The sequence below is a fragment of the Hyla sarda genome, chromosome 1 (genome assembly GCF_029499605.1).
Source record: "Hyla sarda isolate aHylSar1 chromosome 1, aHylSar1.hap1, whole genome shotgun sequence".
NCBI classification, from domain to species: domain Eukaryota; kingdom Metazoa; phylum Chordata; class Amphibia; order Anura; family Hylidae; genus Hyla; species Hyla sarda.
This window is the reverse complement of record NC_079189.1, coordinates 274,900,698-274,919,422: the sequence shown is the minus strand read 5'-3', so window position 1 is coordinate 274,919,422 and position 18,725 is coordinate 274,900,698. Positions and strand designations below refer to the sequence as shown.

The window sequence follows — 18,725 nt, the reverse complement described above, 5'->3', positions numbered from 1 at the left end:
TGCGATCTGACGAGAGCAGGCGCGTTAAGCTTAGGATGGCCGTCGACAGCTTCACACCTTGTATACTGTGGATTTAAGCATCAATAAATTCTTTTCGGAATCGGAGCGGAAGGCGGCAACAGAGCAAAATGTCAACTGCACCCGGGATTCCCAGCCAGTCTCCCATGCCGGTACTTACTGGGCCCTAAGCTGGGTAGCAGTCTGCGATCTGACGAGAGCAGGCGCGTTCAGCTTAGGACGGCCGTTGACATCTTTATGCCTTGTATATTGTGGATTTAAGCATCAATAAATATTTTTATTAATCCGAGAAGAAGGCGGCAACAGAGCAAAATGTCAATGGCACCTTGGATTGCCAGCCAGTCTCCCATGCCGGTATCTGCCAGGCAGCAGTCTGCGATCTGAGGAGAGCAGGCACGTTCAGGCTTAGGATGGCCGTTGACAGCTTCACACCCTGTATATTGTGGATTTAAGCATCAATAGATCCTTTTGCGAATTGAATCGGAAGGCGGCAACAGATTAAAATGTCAACTGCACCCGGGATTCCCAGCCAGTCTCCCATGCTGGTACTTACCAGGCCCTAAGCTGAGTAGCAGTCTGCGATCTGACGAGAGCAGGCGCGTTCAGCTTAGGATGGCCGTTGACAGCTTCACACTTTGTATACTGTGGATTTAAGCATCAATAAATAATTTTCGGAATCGGAGAAGAAACAGAGCAAAATGACAACTGCGCACGGGATTCCCAGCCAGTCTCCCATGCTGGTACTTACCAGGCCCGAAGCTGGGAAGCAGTCTGCGATCTGACGAGAACAGGCGCATTCAGCTTAGGATGGCCGTAGACATCTTCACACCCTGTATACTGTGGATTTAAGCATCAATAAATCCTTTTCGGAATCGAAGCGGAAGGCGGCTACAGAGCAAAATGTCAACAACACCTGGGATTCCCAGCCAGTCTCCCATGCTGGTACTTACCGGGCCCTAAGCTGGGTAGCAGTCTGCGATCTGACGAGAGCAGGCGCGTTCAGCTTAGGATGGCCGTTGACAGCTTCACACTTTGTATACTGTGGATTTAAGCATCAATAAATAATTTTCGGAATCGGAGCAGAAACAGAGCAAAATGTCAACGGGGATTCCCAGCCAGTCTCCCATGCTGGTACTTACCTGGCCCTAAGCTGGGTAGCAGTCTGCGATCTGACGAGAGCAGGCGCGTTCAGCTTAGGATGGCCGTTGACAGCTTCTCGCCCTTAATACTGTGCATTTAAGCATCAATAAATCCTTTTCGGAATCGGAACGGAAAGCGGCAACAGAGCAAAATGTCAACGGCAGCCGGGATTCCCAGCCAGTGTCTCATGCCGGTACTTACCGGGCCCTAAGATCTGTACCAGTCTGCGATCTGACGAGAGCAGGCGCGTTAAGCTTAGGATGGCCGTCGACAGCTTCACACCTTGTATACTGTGGATTTAAGCATCAATAAATTCTTTTCGGAATCGGAGCGGAAGGCAGCAATAGAGCAAAATGTCAACGGCACCCGGGATTCCCAGCCAGTCTCCCATGCCAGTACTTACCGGGCCCTAAGCTGGGTAGCCGTCTGCGATCTGACGAGTGCAGGCGCGTTCAGCTGAGCATGGCCATTGACAGCTTCATGCTTTTTATACTGTGTATTTAAGCATCAATAAATCCTTTTCGGAATCGGAGAGGAAGGCGGCAACAGAGCAAAATGTCAACAGCACCTTGGATTGCCAGCCAGTCTCCCATGCTGGTACTTACCGGGCCTAAGCTGGGTAGCAGTCTGTGATCTGACGAGAGCAGGCGCGTTCAGCTTAGGATGGCCGTTGACAGCTTCACGCCCTTTATACTGTTCATTTAAGCCTCAGTAAATCATTTTCCGAATCGGAGCGGAAGGCGGCAACAGAGCAAAATGTCTACTGCACCCGGGATTCCCAGCCAGTCTCCCATGCCGGTACTTACTGGACCCTAAGCTGGGTAGCAGTCTGCGATCTGACGAGAGCAGGCGCGTTCAGCTTAGGATGGCCGTTGACATCTTTATGCCTTGTATATTGTGGATTTAAGCATCAATAAATATTTTTATTAATCGGAGAAGAAGGCGGCAACAGAGCAAAATGTCAATGGCACCTTGGATTGCCAGCCAGTCTCCCATGCCGGTATCTGCCGGGCAGCAGTCTGCGATCTGAGGAGAGCAGGCACGTTCAGGCTTAGGATGGCCGTTGACAGCTTCACACCCTATATATTGTGGATTAAAGCATCAATAGATCCTTTTCCGAATTGGATGGGAAGGCGGCAACAGATTAAAAGGTCAACTGCACCCGGGATTCCCAGCCAGTCTCCCATGCAAGTACTTACCAGGCCCGAAGCTGGGAAGCAGTCTGCGATCTGACGAGAACAGGCGCATTCAGCTTAGGATGGCCGTAGACATCTTCACACCCTGTATTTTGTGGATTTAAGCATCAATAAATCCTTTTCGGAATCGGAGCGGAAGGCGGCAACAGAACAAAATGTCAACGACACCTGGGATTCCCAGCCAGTCTCCCATGCTGGTACTTACCGGGCCCTAAGCTGAGTAGCAGTCTGCGATCTGACGAGAGCAGGCGCGTTCAGCTTAGGATGGCCGTTGACAGCTTCTCGCCCTTTATACTGTGCATTTAAGCATCAACAAATCCTTTTCGGAATCGGAACGGAAGGCGGCAACAGAGCAAAATGTCAACGGCAGCCGGGATTCCCAGCCAGTGTCTCATGCCGGTACTTACCGGGCCCTAAGATCTGTACCAGTCTGCGATCTGACGAGAGCAGGCGCGTTAAGCTTAGGATGGCCGTCGACAGCTTCACACCTTGTATACTGTGCATTTAAGCATCAATAAATTATTTTCGGAATCAGGGCGGAAGGCAGCAATAGAGCAAAATGTCAACGGCACCCGGGATTCCCAGCCAGTCTCCCATGCCAGTACTTACCGGGCCCTAAGCTGGGTAGCAGTCTGCGATCTGACGAGAGCAGGCGCGTTCAGCTTAGGATGGCCGTCGACAGCTTCACACCTTGTATACTGTGCATTTAAGCATCAATAAATCCTTTTTGGAAACGGAGAGGAAGGCGGCAACAGAGCAAAATGTCAATAGCACCTTGGATTGCCAGCCAGTCTCCCATGCCCGTACTTGCCAGGCAGGAGTCTGCGATCTGACAAGAACAGGCACATTCAGCTTAGGATAGCCGTACACGGCTTCACACCCTGTATACTGTGGATTTAAGCATCAATAAATCCTTTTCGGAATCGGAGCGGAAGGCGGCTACAGAGCAAAATGTCAACAACACCTGGGATTCCCAGCCAGTCTCCCATGCTGGTACTTACCGGGCCCTAAGCTGGGTAGCAGTCTGCGATCTGACGAGAGCAGGCGCGTTCAGCTTAGGATGGCCGTTGACAGCTTCACGCCCTGTATATTGTGGATTTAAGCATCAATAAATCCTTTTCCGAATCGGAGCGGAAGGCGGCAACAGATTAAAATGTCAACAACACCTGGGATTCCCAGCCAGTCTCCCATGCTGGTACTTACCGGGCCCTAAGTTGGGTAGCAGTCTGCGATCTGACGAGAGCAGGCGCGTTCAGCTTAGGATGGCCGTTGACAGCTTCACACCCTGTATACTGTGGATTTAAGCATCAATAAATCCTTTTCCGAATCGGAGCGGAAGGCGGCAACAGATTAAAATGTCAACTGCACCCGGGATTCCCAGCCAGTCTCCCATGCTGGTACCTACCAGGCCCTAAGCTGGGTACCAGTCTGCGATCTGACGAGAGCAGGCGCGTTCAGCTTAGGATGGCCGTTGACAGCTTCACACTTTGTATACTGTGCATTTAAGCATCAATAAATTCTTTTCGGAATCGGAGCAAAATGTCTACAGAGCTACATGTCAACAACACCTGACATTCCCAGCCAGTCTCCCATGCTGGTACTTACCGGGCCCTAAGCTGGGTAGCAGTCTGCAATCTGACGAGAGCAGGCGCGTTCCGCTTAGGATGGCCGTTGACAGCTTCTTGCTCTTTATACTGTGGATTTAAGCATCAATAAATTCTTTTGGAATCGGAGCGGAAGGCAGCAATAGAGCAAAATGTCAACGGCACCTGGGATTCCCAGCCAGTCTCCCATGCCAGTACTTACTGGGCCCTAAGCTGGGTAGCAGTCTGCGATCTGACGAGAGCAGGCGCGTTCAGCTTAGGATGGCAGTTGACAGCTTCACACTTTGTATACTGTTGATTTAAGCATCAATAAATAATTTTCGGAATCGGAGCAGAAACAGAGCAAAATGTCAACTGCACCCGGGATTCCCAGCAAGTCTCCCATGCTGGTAATTACCAGGCCCGAAGCTGGGTAGCAGTCTGCGATCTGACGAGAACAGGCGCATTCAGCTTAGGATGGCCGTAGACATCTTCACACCCTGTATACTGTGGATTTAAGCATCAATAAATCCTTTTCGGAATCGGAGCGTAAGGCGGCAACAGAGCAAAATGTCAATGACACCTTGGATTGCCAGCCAGTCTCCCATGCCGCTATCTGCCGGGCAGCAGTCTGCGATCTGAGGAGAGCAGGCACGTTCAGGCTTAGGATGGCCGTTGACAGCTTCACACCCTGTATATTGTGGATTTAAGCATCAATAAATCCTTTTTCGAATCGGCGCGGAAGGCGGCAACAGATAAAATTGTCAACTGCACCCGGGATTCCCAGCCAGTCTCCCATGCTGGTACTTACCAGGCCCTAAGCTGGGTAGCAGTCTGCGATCTGACGAGAGCAGGCGCGTTCAGCTTAGGATGTCCGTTGACAGCTTCCCTCTTTGTATACTGTGCATTTAAGCATCAATAAATCCTTTTCGGAATCGGAACCGGAACCGGAACCGGAACGGAAGGCGGCAACAGAGCAAAATGTCAACGGCAGCCGGGATTCCCAGCCAGTGTCCCATGACGGTACTTACCGGGCGCTAAGATCTGTACCAGTCTGCGATCTGACGAGTGCAGGCGCGTCAAGCTTAGGATGGCCGTCGACAGCTTCACACCTTGTATACTGTGGATTTAAGCATCAATAAATTATTTTCAGAATCGGAGCGGAAGGCAGCAATAGAGCAAAATGTCAACAGCACCCGGGATTCCCAGCCAGTCTCCCATGCTGGTACTTACCAGGCCCGAAGCTGGGTAGCAGTCTGCGATCTGACGAGAACAGACGCATTCAGCTTAGGATGGCCGTAGACATCTTCACACCCTGTATACTGTGGATTTAAGCATCAATAAATCCTTTTCGGAATCGGAGCGTAAGGCGGCAACAGAGCAAAATGTCAACTGCACCCGGGATTCCCAGCCAGTCTCCCATGCCAGTACTTACCGGGCTCTAAGCTGGGTAGCAGTCTGCGATCTGACGAGAGCAGGCTCGTTCAGCTTAGGAGAGCCATTGACAGCTTCATGCTTTTTATACTGTGCATTTAAGCATCAATAAATCCTTTTCGGAATCGGAGAGGAAGGCGGCAACAGAGCAAAATGTCAATAGCACCTTGGATTGCCAGCCAGTCTCCTATGCCCGTACTTGCCGGGCAGCAGTCTGCGATCTGACAAGAACAGGCACATTCAGCTTAGGATAGCCGTAGATGGCTTCACAGCCTGTATACTGTGGATTTAAGCATCAATAAATCCTTTTCGGAATCGGAGCGGAAGGCGGCTACAGAGCAAAATGTCAACAACACCTGGGATTCCCAGCCAGTCTCCCATGCTGGTACTTACCGGGCCCTAAGCTGGGTAGCAGTCTGCGTTCTGACGAGAGCAGGCGCGTTCAGCTTAGGATGGCCGTTGACAGCTTCACGTCCTTTATACTGTGCATTTAAGCATCAATAAATCCTTTTCCGAATCAGAGCGGAAGGCGGCAACAGATTAAAACGTCAACTGCACCCGGGATTCCCAGCCAGTCTCCCATGCTGGTACTTACCAGGCCCTAAGCTGGGTAGCAGTCTGCAATCTGACGAGAGCAGGCGCGTTCAGCTTAGGATGGCCGTTGACAGCTTCACACTTTGTATACTGTGGATTTAAGCATCAATTAATATTTTTATTAATCGGAGAGGAAGGCGGCAACAGAGCAAAATGTCAATGGCACCTTGGATTGCCAGCCAGTCTCCCACGCCGGTATCTGCCGGGCAGCAGTCTGCGATCTGAGGAGAGCAGACACGTTCAGCTTAGGATGGCCGTTGACAGCTTCACACCCTGTATATTGTGGATTTAAGCATCAATAAATCCTTTTCCGAATCGGAGCGGAAGGCGGCAACAGATTAAAATGTCAACTGCACCCGGGATTCCAGCCAGTCTACCATGCTGGTACTTACCAGGCCCTACGCTGGGTATCAGTCTGCGATCTGACGAGAGCAGGCGCGTTCAGCTTAGGATGGCCGTTGACAGCTTCACACCCTGTATACTGTGCATTTAAGCATCAATAAATCCTTTTCGGAATCGGAACGGAAGGCGGCAACAGAACAAAATGTCAACTGCACCCGGGATTCCCAGCCAGTCTCCCATGCCGGTACTTACTGGGCCCTAAGCTGGGTAGCAGTCTGCGATCTGACGAGAGCAGGCGCGTTCAGCTTAGGATGGCCATTGACAGCTTCATGCTTTTTTTACTGTGCATTTAAGCATCAATAAATCCTTTTCGGAATCAGAACGGAGGCCGGCAACAGAGCATAATGTCAACTGCACCCGGGATTCCCAGCGAGTCTCCCATGCCGGTTCTTACTGGGCCCTAAGCTGGGTAGCAGTCTGCGATCTGACGAGAGGAGGCGCGTTCAGCTTAGGATGGCCGTTGACATCTTCATGCCTTGTATTTTGTGAATTTAAGCATCAATAAATATTTTTATTAATCGGAGAGAAAGGCGGCAACAGAGCAAAATGTCAATGGCACCTTGGATTGTCAGCCAGTCTCCCATGCCGGTAACTGCCAGGCAGTAGTCTGCGATCTGAGGAGAGCAGGCACGTTCAGGCTTAGGATGGCCGTTGACAGCTTCACACCCTGTGTATTGTGGATTTAAGCATCAATAAATCCTTTTCGGAATCGGAACGGAAGGCGGCAACAGAGCAAAATGTCAACGGCAGCAGGGATTCCCAGCCAGTGTCCCATGCCGGTACTTACCGGGCCCTAAGATCTGTACCAGTCTGCGATCTGACGAGAGCAGGCGCGTTAAACTTAGGATGGCCGTCGACAGCTTCACACCTTGTATACTGTGGATTTAAGCATCAATAAATTATTTTCGGAATCGGAGCGGAAGGCAGCAATAGAGCAAAATGTCAACAGCAACCGGGATTCCCAGCCAGTCTCCCATGCCAGTACTTACCGGGCCCTAAGCTAGGTAGCAGTCTGCGATCTGACAAAAGCAGGCGCGTTCAGCTTAGGATGGCCATTGACAGCTTCATGATTTTTATACTGTGCATTTAAGCAGCAATAAATCCTTTTCGGAATCGGATCGGAAGGCGGCAACAGAGCAAAATGTCAACTGCACCCGGGATTCCCAGCCAGTCTTCCATGCCGGTACTTACTGGGCCCTAAGCTGGGTAGCAGTCTGCGATCTGACGAGAGCAGGCGCGTTCAGCTTAGGATGGCCATTGACAGCTTCATGATTTTTATACTGTGCATTTAAGCAGCAATAAATCCTTTTCGGAATCGGAAAGGAAGGCGGCAACAGAGCAAAATGTCAACTGCACCCGGGATTCCCAGCCAGTCTTCCATGCTGGTACTTACTGGGCCCTAAGCTGGGTAGCAGTCTGCGATCTGACGAGAGCAGGCGCGTTCAGCTTAGGATGGCCATTGACAGCTTCATGATTTTTATACTGTGCATTTAAGCAGCAATAAATCCTTTTCGGAATCGGAAAGGAAGGCGGCAACAGAGCAAAATGTCAATAGCACCTTGGATTGCCAGCCAGTCTCCCATGCCCGTACGTGCCGGGCAGCAGTCTGCGATCTGACAAGAACAGGCACATTCAGCTTAGGATAGCCATAGACGGCTTCACAACCTGTATACTGTGGATTTAAGCATTAATAAATCCTTTTCGGAATCGGAGCGGAAGGCGGCTACAGAGCAAAATGTCAACAACACCTGGGATTCCCAGCCAGTCTCCCATGCTGGTACTTACCGGGCCCTAAGCTGGGTAGCAGTCTGCGTTCTGACGAGAGCAGGCGCGTTCAGCTTAGGATGGCCGTTGACAGCTTCACGCCCTTTATACTGTGCATTTAAGCATCAATAAATCCTTTTCCGAATCGGAGCGGAAGGCGGCAACAGATTAAAATGTCAACTGCACCCGGGATTCCCAGCCAGTCTCCCATGCTGGTACTTACCAGGCCCTAAGCTGGGTAGCAGTCTGCGATCTGACAAGAGCAGGCGCGTTCAGCTTAGGATGGCCGTTGACAGCTTCACACTTTGTATACTGTGGATTTAAGCATCAATAAATATTTTTATTAATCGGAGAGGAAGGCGGCAACAGAGCAAAATGTCAATGGCACCTTGGATTGCCAGCCAGTCTCCCACGCCGGTATCTGCCGGGCAGCAGTCTGCGATCTGAGGAGAGCAGACACGTTCAGCTTAGGATGGCCGTTGACAGCTTCACACCCTGTATATTGTGGATTTAAGCATCAATAAATCCTTTTCCAAATCGGAGCGGAAGGCGGCAACAGATTAAAATGTCAACTGCACCCGGGATTCCAGCCAGTCTCCCATGCTGGTACTTACCAGGCCCTAAGCTGGGTATCAGTCTGCGATCTGACGAGAGCAGGCGCGTTCAGCTTAGGATGGCCGTTGACAGCTTCACACCCTGTATACTGTGCATTTAAGCATCAATAAATCCTTTTCGGAATCGGAACGGAAGGCGGCAACAGAGCAAAATGTCAATGGCACCTTGGATTGCCAGCCAGTCTCCCATGCTGGTAACTGCCGGGCAGTAGTCTGCGATCTGAGGAGAGCAGGCACGTTCAGGCTTAGGATGGCCGTTGACAGCTTCACACCCTGTGTATTGTGGATTTAAGCATCAATAAATCCTTTTCCGAATCGGAGCGGAAGGCGGCAACAGATTAAAATGTCAACTGCACCTGGGATTCCCAGCCAGTCTCCCATGCTGGTACTTACCAGGCCCTAAGCTGGGTAAAAGTCTGCGATCTGACGAGAGCAGGCGCGTTCAGTTTAGGATGGCCATTGACAGCTTCACACTTTGTATACTGTGGATTTAAGCATCAATAAATCATTTTCGGAATCGGAGCAGAAACAGAGCAAAATGGCAACTGCACCCGGGATTCCCAGCTAGTCTCCCATGCCGGTACTTACTGGGCCCTAAGCTGGGTAGCAGTCTGCGATCTGACGAGAGCAGGCGCGTTCAGCTTAGGATGGCCGTTGACATCTTCACGCCTTGTATATTGTGAATTTAAGCATCAATAAATATTTTTATTAATCGGAGAGGAAGGCGGCAACAGAGCAAAATGTCAATGGCACCTTGGATTGCCAGCCAGTCTCCCATGCCGGTAACTGCCGGGCAGTAGTCTGCGATCTGAGGAGAGCAGGCACGTTCAGGCTTAGGATGGCCGTTGACAGCTTCATACCTTGTGTATTGTGGATTTAAGCATCAATAAATCCTTTTCCGAATCGGAGCGGAAGGCGGCAACAGATTAAAATGTCAACTGCACCTGGGATTCCCAGCCAGTCTCCCATGCTGGTACTTACCAGGCCCTAAGCTGGGTAGCAGTCTGCAATCTGACGAGAGCAGGCGCGTTCAGCTTAGGATGGCCGTTGACAGCTTCACACTTTGTATACTGTGGATTTAAGCATCAATAAACAATTTTCGGAATCGGAGCAGAAAAAGAGCAAAATGTCAACTGCACCCGGGATTCCCAGCCAGTCTCCCATGCTGGAACTTACCAGGCCCGAAGCTGGGTAGCAGTCTGCGATCTGACGAGAACAGGCGCATTCAGCTTAGGATGGCCATAGACATCTTCAAACCCTGTATACTGTGGATTTAAGCATCAATAAATCCTTTTCGGAATCGGAGCGTAAGGCGGCAACAGAGCAAAATGTCAACGACACCTGGGATTCCCAGCCAGTCTCCCATGCTGGTACTTACCAGGCCCTAAGCTGGGTAGCAGTCTGCGATCTGACGAGAGCAGGCGCGTTCAGCTTAGGATGGCCGTTGACAGCTTCATGCCCTTTATATTGTGGTTTTAAGCATCAATAAATAATATTCCGAATAGAAGCGGAAGGCGGCAACAGATTAAAATGTCAACTGCACCCGGGATTCCCAGCCAGTCTCCCATGCTGGTACTTACCGGGCCCTAAGCTGGGTAGCAGTCTGCGATCTGACGAGAGCAGGCACGTTCAGCTTAGGATGGCCGTTGACAGCTTCTCGCACTTTATACTGTGCATTTAAGCATCAATAAATCCTTTTCGGAATCGGAACGGAAGGCGGCAACAGAGCAAAATGTCAACGGCAGCCGGGATTCCCAGCCAGTGTCCCATGCCGGTACTTACCGGGCCCTAAGATCTGTACCAGTCTGCGATCTGACAAGAGCAGGCACGTTAAGCTTAGGATGGCCGTCGACAGCTTCACACCTTGTATACTGTGGATTTAAGCATCAATAAATTCTTTTCGGAATCGGAGCGGAAGGCAGCAATAGAGCAAAATGTCAACGGCACCCGGGATTCCCAGCCAGTCTCCCATGCCAGTACTTACCGGGCCCTAAGCTGGGTAGCAGTCTGCGATCTGACGAGAGCAGGCGCGTTCAGCTTAGGATGGCCATTGACAGCTTCATGCTTTTTATACTGTGCATTTAAGCATCAATAAATCCTTTTCGGAATCGGAAAGGAAGGCGGCAACAGAGCAAAATGTCAATAGCACCTTGGATTGCCAGCCAGTCTCCCATGCCCGTACGTGCCGGGCAGCAGTCTGCGATCTGACAAGAACAGGCACATTCAGCTTAGGATAGCCATAGACGGCTTCACAACCTGTATACTGTGGATTTAAGCATTAATAAATCCTTTTCGGAATCGGAGCGGAAGGCGGCTACAGAGCAAAATGTCAACAACACCTGGGATTCCCAGCCAGTCTCCCATGCTGGTACTTACCGGGCCCTAAGCTGGGTAGAAGTCTGCGTTCTGACGAGAGCAGGCGCGTTCAGCTTAGGATGGCCGTTGACAGCTTCACGCCCTTTATACTGTGCATTTAAGCATCAATAAATCCTTTTCCGAATCGGAGCGGAAGGCGGCAACAGATTAAAATGTCAACTGCACCCGGGATTCCCAGCCAGTCTCCCATGCCAGTACTTACCGGGCCCTAAGCTAGGTAGCAGTCTGCGTTCTGACGAAAGCAGGCGCGTTCAGCTTAGGATGGCCATTGACAGCTTCATGATTTTTATACTGTGCATTTAAACATCAATAAATCCTTTTCGGAATCGGAACGGAAGGCGGCAACAGAGCAAAATGTCAACTGCACCCGGGATTCCCAGCCAGTCTCCCATGCCGGTACTTACTGGGCCCTAAGCTGGGTAGCAGTCTGCGATCTGACGAGAGCAGGCGCGTTCAGCTTAGGATGGCCGTTGACATCTTCACGCCTTGTATATTGTGAATTTAAGCATCAATAAATATTTTTATTAATCGGAGAGGAAGGCGGCAACAGAGCAAAATGTCAATGGCACCTTGGATTGCCAGCCAGTCTCCCATGCCGGTAACTGCCGGGCAGTAGTCTGCGATCTGAGGAGAGCAGGCACGTTCAGGCTTAGGATGGCCGTTGACAGCTTCACACCCTGTGTATTGTGGATTTAAGCATCAATAAATCCTTTTCCGAATCGGAGCGGAAGGCGGCAACAGATTAAAATGTCAACTGCACCTGGGATTCCCAGCCAGTCTCCCATGCTGGTACTTACCAGGCCCTAAGCTGGTAGCAGTCTGCGATCTGACGAGAGCAGGCGCATTCAGCTTAGGATGGCCGTTGACAGCTTCACACTTTGTATACTGTGGATTTAAGCATCAATAAATAATTTTCGGAATCGGAGCAGAAACAGAGCAAAATGGCAACTGCACCCGGGATTCCCAGCCAGTCTCCCATGCTGGTACTTACCAGGCCCGAAGCTGGGTAGCAGTCTGCGATCTGACGAGAACAGGCGCATTCAGCTTAGGATGGCCATAGACATCTTCACTCCCTGTATACTGTGGATTTAAGCATCAATAAATTCTTTTCGGAATCGGAGCGTAAGGCGGCAACAGAGCAAAATGTCAACGACACCTGGGATTCCCAGCCAGTCTCCCATGCTGGTACTTACCAGGCCCTAAGCTGGGTATCAGTCTGCGATCTGACGAGAGCAGGCGCGTTCAGCTTAGGATGGCCGTTGACAGCTTCACCCCCTTTATATTGTGGATTTAAGCATCAATAAATAATTTTCCGAATCGAAGCGGAAGGCGGCAACAGATTAAAATGTCAACTGCACCCGGGATTCCCAGCCAGTCTCCCATGCTGGTACTTACCAGGCCCTAAGCTGGGTAGCAGTCTGCGATCTGACGAGAGCAGGTGCGTTCAGCTTAGGATGGCCGTTGACAGCTTCACACTTTGTATACTGTGCATTTAAGCATCAATAAATCCTTTTCGGAATCGGAACGGAAGGCGGCAACAGAGCAAAATGTCATCGACACCAGGGATTCCCAGCCAGTCTCCCATGCTGGTACTTACCGGGCCCTAAGCTGGGTAGCAGTCTGCGATCTGACGAGAGCAGGCGCGTTCAGCTTAGGATGGCCGTTGACAGCTTCTTGATTTTTATATTGTTCATTTAAGCATCAATATATCCTTTTCGGAATCGGAACGGAAGGCGGCAACAGAGCAAAATGTCAACTGCACCCGGGATTCCCAGCCAGTCTCCCATGCTGGTACTTACCGGGCCCTAAGCTGGGTAGCAGTCTGCGATCTGACGAGAGCAGGCGCGTTCAGCTTAGGATGGCCGTTGACAGCTTCTCGCCCTTTATACTGTGCATTTAGGCATCAATAAATCCTTTTCGGAATCGGAACGGAAGGCGGCAACAGAGCAAAATGTCAACGGCAGCCGGGATTCCGAGCCAGTCTCCCATGCTGGTACTTACCAGGCCCTAAGCTGGGTATCAGTCTGCGATCTGTCGAGAGCAGGCGCGTTCAGCTTAGGATGGCCGTTGACAGCTTCACACTTTGTATACTGTGCATTTAAGCATCAATAAATCCTTTTCGGAATCGGAACGGAAGGCGGCAACAGAGCAAAATGTCAACGGCAGCCGGGATTCCTAGCCAGTGTCCCATGCCGGTACTTACCGGGCCCTAAGATCTGTACCAGTCTGCGATCTGACGAGAGCAGGCGGGTTAAGCTTAGGATGGCCGTCGACAGCTTCACACCTTGTATACTGTGGATTTAAGCATCAATTAATTCTTTTCGGAATCGGAGCGGAAGGCAGCAATAGAGCAAAATGTCAACGGCAACCGGGATTCCCAGCCAGTTTCCCATGCCAGTACCTACCGGGCCCTAAGCTAGAGCAGTCTGCGATCTGACGAGAGCAGGCGCGTTCAGCTTAGCATGGCCATTGACAGCTTCATGCTTTTTATACTGTGCATTTAAGCATCAATAAATCCTTTTCGGAATCGGAACGGAAGGCGGCAACAGAGCAAAATGTCAACTGCACCCGGGATTCCCAGCCAGTCTCCCATGCCAGTACTTACTGGGCCCTAAGCTGGGTAGCAGTCTGCAATCTGACGAGAGCAGGCGCGTTCAGCTTAGGATGGCCGTTGACATCTTCACGCCTTGTATATTGTGGATTTAAGCATCAATAAATATTTTTTTAATCGGAGAGGAAGGCGGCAACAGAGCAAAATGTCAATGGCACCTTGGATTGCCAGCCAGTCTCCCATGCCGGTAACTGCCGGGCAGCAGTCTGCGATCTGAGGAGAGCAGGCACGTTCAGGCTTAGGATGGCCGTTGACAGCTTCACACCCTGTATATTGTGGCCATCCTAAGCTTAACGCGCCTGCTCTCGTCAGATCGCAGACAGGTACAGATCTTAGGGCCCGGTAGGTACCGGCATTGGACACTGGCTGGGAATCCCGGCTGACGTTGACATTTTGCTCTGTTGCCGCCTTCCGTTCCGATTCCGAAAAGGATTTATTGATGCTTAAATGCACAGTATACAAAGTGTGAAGCTGTCAACGGCCATCCTAAGCTGAACGCGCCTGCTCTCGTCAGATCGCAGACTGCTACCCAGCTTAGGGCCTTATAAGTACCAGCATGGGAGACTGGCTGGGAATCCCGGGTGCAGTTGACATTTTAATCTGTTGCCGCCTTCCGCTCCGATTCGGAAAAGGATTTATTGATGCTTAAATCCACAATATACAGGGTGTGAAGCTGTCAACGGCCATCCTAAGCTGAACGTGCCTGCTCTCCTCAGATCGCAGACTGCTGCCCGGCAGATACCGGCATGGGAGATTGGCTGGCAATCCAAGGTGCCATTGACATTTTGCTCTGTTGCCGCCTTCCTCTCCGATTAATAAAAATATTTATTGATTCTTAAATCCACAATATACAAGGCATGAAGATGTCAACGGCCATCCTAAGCAGAACGCGCCTGCTCTCGTCAGATCACAGACTGCTACCCAGCTTAGGGCCCAGTAAGTACCGGAATGGGAGACTGGCTGGGAATCCCGGGTGCAGTTGACATTTTGCTCTGTTGCCGCCTTCCGTTCCGATTCCGAAAAGGATTTATTGATGCTTAAATGCACAGTATAGAAAGCTTGAAGCTGTCAATGGCCATACTAAGCTGAACGCGCCTGCTCTCGTCAGATCGCAGACTGCTTCCCAGCTTAGGGCCCGGTAAGTACTGGCATGGGAGACTGGCTGGGAATCCCGGGTGAAGTTGACATTTTAATCTGTTGCCGCCTTTCGCTCCGATTTGGAAAAGGATTTTTTGATGCTTAAATGCACAGTATAAAGGGCGTGAAGCTGTCAACGGCCATTCGAAGCAGTCAACAGCCATCCTAAGCTGAATGCACCTGTTCTTGTCAGATTGCAGACTGCTATCCAGCTTAGGGCCTGGTAAGTACCAGCATGGGAGACTGGCTGGAAATCCCGGGTGCAGTTGACATTTTGCTCTGTTTCTGCTCCGATTCCGAAAAGGATTTATTGATGCTTAAATGCACAGTATAAAAAGCATGAAGCTGTCAATGGCCATCCTAAGCTGAACGCGCCTGAACGCGCAGACTGGTACAGACCTTAGGGCCCGGTAAGTACCGGCACGGGACACTGGCTGGGAATCCCGGCTGCCGTTGACATTTTGCTCTGTTGCCGCCTTCCGTTCTGATTCCGAAAAGGATTTATTGATGCTTAAATGCACAGTATACAAAGTGTGAAGCTGTCAACGGCCATCCTAAGCTGAACGCACCTGCTCTCGTCAAATTGCAGACTGCTACCCAGCTTAGGGCCCAGTAAGTACTGGCATGGGAGACTGACTGGGAATCCCGGATGCCGTTGACATTTTGCTCTATTGCTGCCTTCCGCTCCGATTCCGAAAAGAATTTATTGATGCTTAAATCCACAGTATACAAGGTGCAGTTGACATTTTGCTCTGTTGCCGCCTTCCTCTCCGATTCCGAAAAGGATTTATTGATGCTTAAATACACAGTATACAGGGTGTGAAGATGTCTATGGCCATCCTAAGCTGAATGCGCCTGTTCTCGTCAGATCGCAGACTGCTACCCAGCTTCGGGCCTGGTAAGTACCAGCATGGGAGACTGGCTGGGAATCCCGGGTGCAGTTGACATTTTGCTCTGTTTCTGCTCCGATTCCGAAAATTATTTATTGATGCTTAAATCCACAGTATACAAAGTGTGAAGCTGTCAACGGCCATCCTAAGCTGAACACGCCTGCTCTCGTCAGATCGCAGACTGCTACCCAGCTTAGGGCCTGGTAAGTTTCAGCATGGTAGACTGGCTGGAATCCCGGGTGCAGTAGACATTTTAATCTGTTGCCGCCTTCCGCTCCGATTCGGAAAAGGATTTATTGATGCTTAAATCCACAACATACAGGGTGTGAAGCTGTCAACGGCCATCCTAAGCTGAACGTGTCTGCTCTCCTCAGATCGCAGACTGCTGCCCGGCAGATACCGGCGTGGGAGACTGGCTGGCAATCCAAGGTGCCATTGACATTTTGCTCTGTTGCCCCCTTCCTCTCCGATTAATAAAAATATTTATTGATGCTTAAATCCACAATATACAAGGCATGAAGATGTCAATGGCCATCCTAAGCTGAACGCGCCTGCTCTCGTCAGATCGCAGACTGCTACCCAGCTTAGGGCCCAGTAAGTTCCGGCATGGGAGACTGGCTGGGAATCCCGGGTGCAGTTGACATTTTGCTCTGTTGCCGCCTTCCGTTCCGATTCCGAAAATAATTTATTGATGCTTAAATGCACAGTATAAAAAGCATGAAGCTGTCAATGGCCATCCTAAGCTGAACGCGCCTGCTCTCGTCAGATCGCAGACGGCTACCCAGCTTAGGGCCCGGTAAGTACCAGCATGGGACACTGGCTGGGAATCCCGGCTGCCGTTGACATTTTTGCTCTGTTGCCGCCTTCCGTTCCGATTCCGAAACGGATTTATTGATGCTTAAATGCACAGTATACAAAGTGTGAAGCTGTCAACGGTCATCCTAAGCTGAACGTGCCTGCTCTCGTCAGATTGCAGACTGCTACCCAGTTTAGGGCCTGGTAAGTACCAGCATGAGAGACTGGCTGGGAATCCCGTGTGCAGTTGACATTTTAATCTGTTGCCGCCTTCCGCTCCGATTCGGAAAAGGATTTATTGATGCTTAAATGCACAGTATAAAGGGTGTGAAGCTGTCAACGGCCATCCTAAGCTTAACGCGCCTGCTCTCGTCAGATCGCAGACTGGTACAGATCTTAGGGCCTGGTAAGTACCGGCATGGGACACTGGCTGGGAATCCCGGCTGCCGTTGACATTTTGCTCTGTTGCCGCCTTCCGTTCCGATTCCGAAAAGGATTTATTGATGCTTAAATGCACAGTATAAAGGACAAGAAGATGTCAACGGCCAACCTAAGCTGAACGCGCCTGCTCACGTCAGAGCGCAGACTGCTTCCCAGCTTAGGGCCCGGTAAGTACCAGCATGGGAGACTGACTGGGAATCCCAGGTGTCGTTGACATTTTGCTCTGTTGCCGCCTTCCGCTCCGATTCCGAAAAGGATTTATTGATGTTTAAATCCACAGTATACAGTATACAGTATACAGTATACAGTATACAGTATACAGTATACAGGATGTGAAGATGTCTATGGCAATCCTAAGCAGAATGCGCCTGTTCTCGTCAGATCACAGACTGCTACCCAGCTTCAGGCCTGGTAAGTACCAGCATGGGAGACTGGCTGGGAATCCCGGGTGCAGTTGACATTTTGCTCTGTTTCTGCTCCGATTCCGAAAATTATTTATTGATGCTTAAATCCACAGTATACAAAGTGTGAAGCTGTCAATGGCCATCCTAAGCTGAACGCGCCTGCTCTCGTCAGATCGCAGACTGCTACCCAGCTTAGGGCCCGGTAAGTACCAGCATGGGAGACTGGCTGGCAATCCAATGTGCTATTGACATTTTGATCTGTTGCCGCCTTCCTCTCAGATTAAAAAAAAGTATTTATTGATGCTTAAATGCACAGTATAAAAAGCATGAAGATGTCAACGGCCATCCTAAGCTGAACGCACCTGCACTCGTCAGATCGCAGACTGCTACCCAGCTTAGGGCCCGGTAAGTACTGGCATGGGAGACTGGCTGGGAATCCCGGGTGCCGTTGACATTTTGCTCTATTGCTGCCTTCCGCTCCGATTCCGAAAAGAATTTATTGATGCTTAAATCCACAGTATACAAGGTGTGAAGCTGTCGACGGCCATCCTAAGCTTAACGGGCCTGCTCTCGTCAGATCGCAGACTGGTACAGATCTTAGGGCCCGGTAAGTACCGGCATGGGACACTGGCTGGGAATCCCGGCTGCCGTTGACATTTTGCTCTGTTGCCGCCTTCCGTTCCGATTCCGAAAAGGATTTATTGATGCCTAAATGCACAGTATAAAGGGCGAGAAGCTGTCTACGGCCATCCTAAGCTGAATGCGCCTGTTCTCGTCAGATCGCAGACTGCTACACAGCTTCGGGCCTGGTAAGTACCAGCATGGGAGACTGGCTGGCAATCCAAGGTGCCATTGACATTTTGCTCTGTTGCCGCCTTCCTCTCCGATTAATAAAAATATTTATTGATGCTTAAATCCACAATATACAAGACGTAAAGATGTCAACGGCCATCCTAAGCTGAACGTGCCTGCTCTCGTCAGATCGCAGACTGCTACCCAGCATAGGGCCCAGTAAGTACCCGGCATGGGAGACTGGCTGGGAATCCCGGGTGCAGTTGACATTTTGCTCTGTTGCCGCCTTCCGTTCCGATTCCGAAAAGGATTTATTGATGCTTAACCCCTTAAAGACGCAGGACGTAAATGTACGTCCTGGTGAGGTGGTACTTAACGCACCAGGACGTACATTTACGTCCTAAGCATAACCGCGGGCATCGGAGCGATGCCCGTGTCATGCGCGGCTGATCCCGGCTGCTGATCGCAGCCAGGGACCCGCCGGCAATGGCCGACGCCCGCGATCTCGCGGGCGTCCGCCATTAACCCCCCAGG

General features: G+C 50.7%; 15 pseudogenes; 1 reads left to right on the top strand and 14 right to left on the bottom strand.

Moving 5' to 3' along the window:
• Positions 1–522: 522 nt before the first annotated feature.
• On the bottom strand, positions 523–642 carry LOC130346717 (5S ribosomal RNA; annotated as a pseudogene).
• A 277-nt stretch (positions 643–919) lies between these two features.
• LOC130320858 (5S ribosomal RNA) lies at positions 920–1,039 on the bottom strand (annotated as a pseudogene).
• Positions 1,040–1,512: 473 nt separating this feature from the next.
• Positions 1,513–1,632, bottom strand: LOC130352964 (5S ribosomal RNA; annotated as a pseudogene).
• Positions 1,633–2,510: 878 nt separating this feature from the next.
• On the bottom strand, positions 2,511–2,630 carry LOC130353098 (5S ribosomal RNA; annotated as a pseudogene).
• A 284-nt stretch (positions 2,631–2,914) lies between these two features.
• LOC130353135 (5S ribosomal RNA) lies at positions 2,915–3,034 on the bottom strand (annotated as a pseudogene).
• Positions 3,035–3,306: 272 nt separating this feature from the next.
• LOC130320847 (5S ribosomal RNA) lies at positions 3,307–3,426 on the bottom strand (annotated as a pseudogene).
• Positions 3,427–5,715: 2,289 nt separating this feature from the next.
• Positions 5,716–5,835, bottom strand: LOC130352876 (5S ribosomal RNA; annotated as a pseudogene).
• A 2,268-nt stretch (positions 5,836–8,103) lies between these two features.
• Positions 8,104–8,223, bottom strand: LOC130352864 (5S ribosomal RNA; annotated as a pseudogene).
• A 1,851-nt stretch (positions 8,224–10,074) lies between these two features.
• Positions 10,075–10,194, bottom strand: LOC130352251 (5S ribosomal RNA; annotated as a pseudogene).
• A 486-nt stretch (positions 10,195–10,680) lies between these two features.
• LOC130315943 (5S ribosomal RNA) lies at positions 10,681–10,800 on the bottom strand (annotated as a pseudogene).
• A 272-nt stretch (positions 10,801–11,072) lies between these two features.
• Positions 11,073–11,192, bottom strand: LOC130352891 (5S ribosomal RNA; annotated as a pseudogene).
• A 1,073-nt stretch (positions 11,193–12,265) lies between these two features.
• On the bottom strand, positions 12,266–12,385 carry LOC130325437 (5S ribosomal RNA; annotated as a pseudogene).
• Positions 12,386–12,467: 82 nt separating this feature from the next.
• On the bottom strand, positions 12,468–12,587 carry LOC130324119 (5S ribosomal RNA; annotated as a pseudogene).
• Positions 12,588–12,871: 284 nt separating this feature from the next.
• On the bottom strand, positions 12,872–12,991 carry LOC130352634 (5S ribosomal RNA; annotated as a pseudogene).
• A 4,742-nt stretch (positions 12,992–17,733) lies between these two features.
• LOC130353109 (5S ribosomal RNA) lies at positions 17,734–17,853 on the top strand (annotated as a pseudogene).
• The last annotated feature ends 872 nt before the right edge of the window (positions 17,854–18,725 follow it).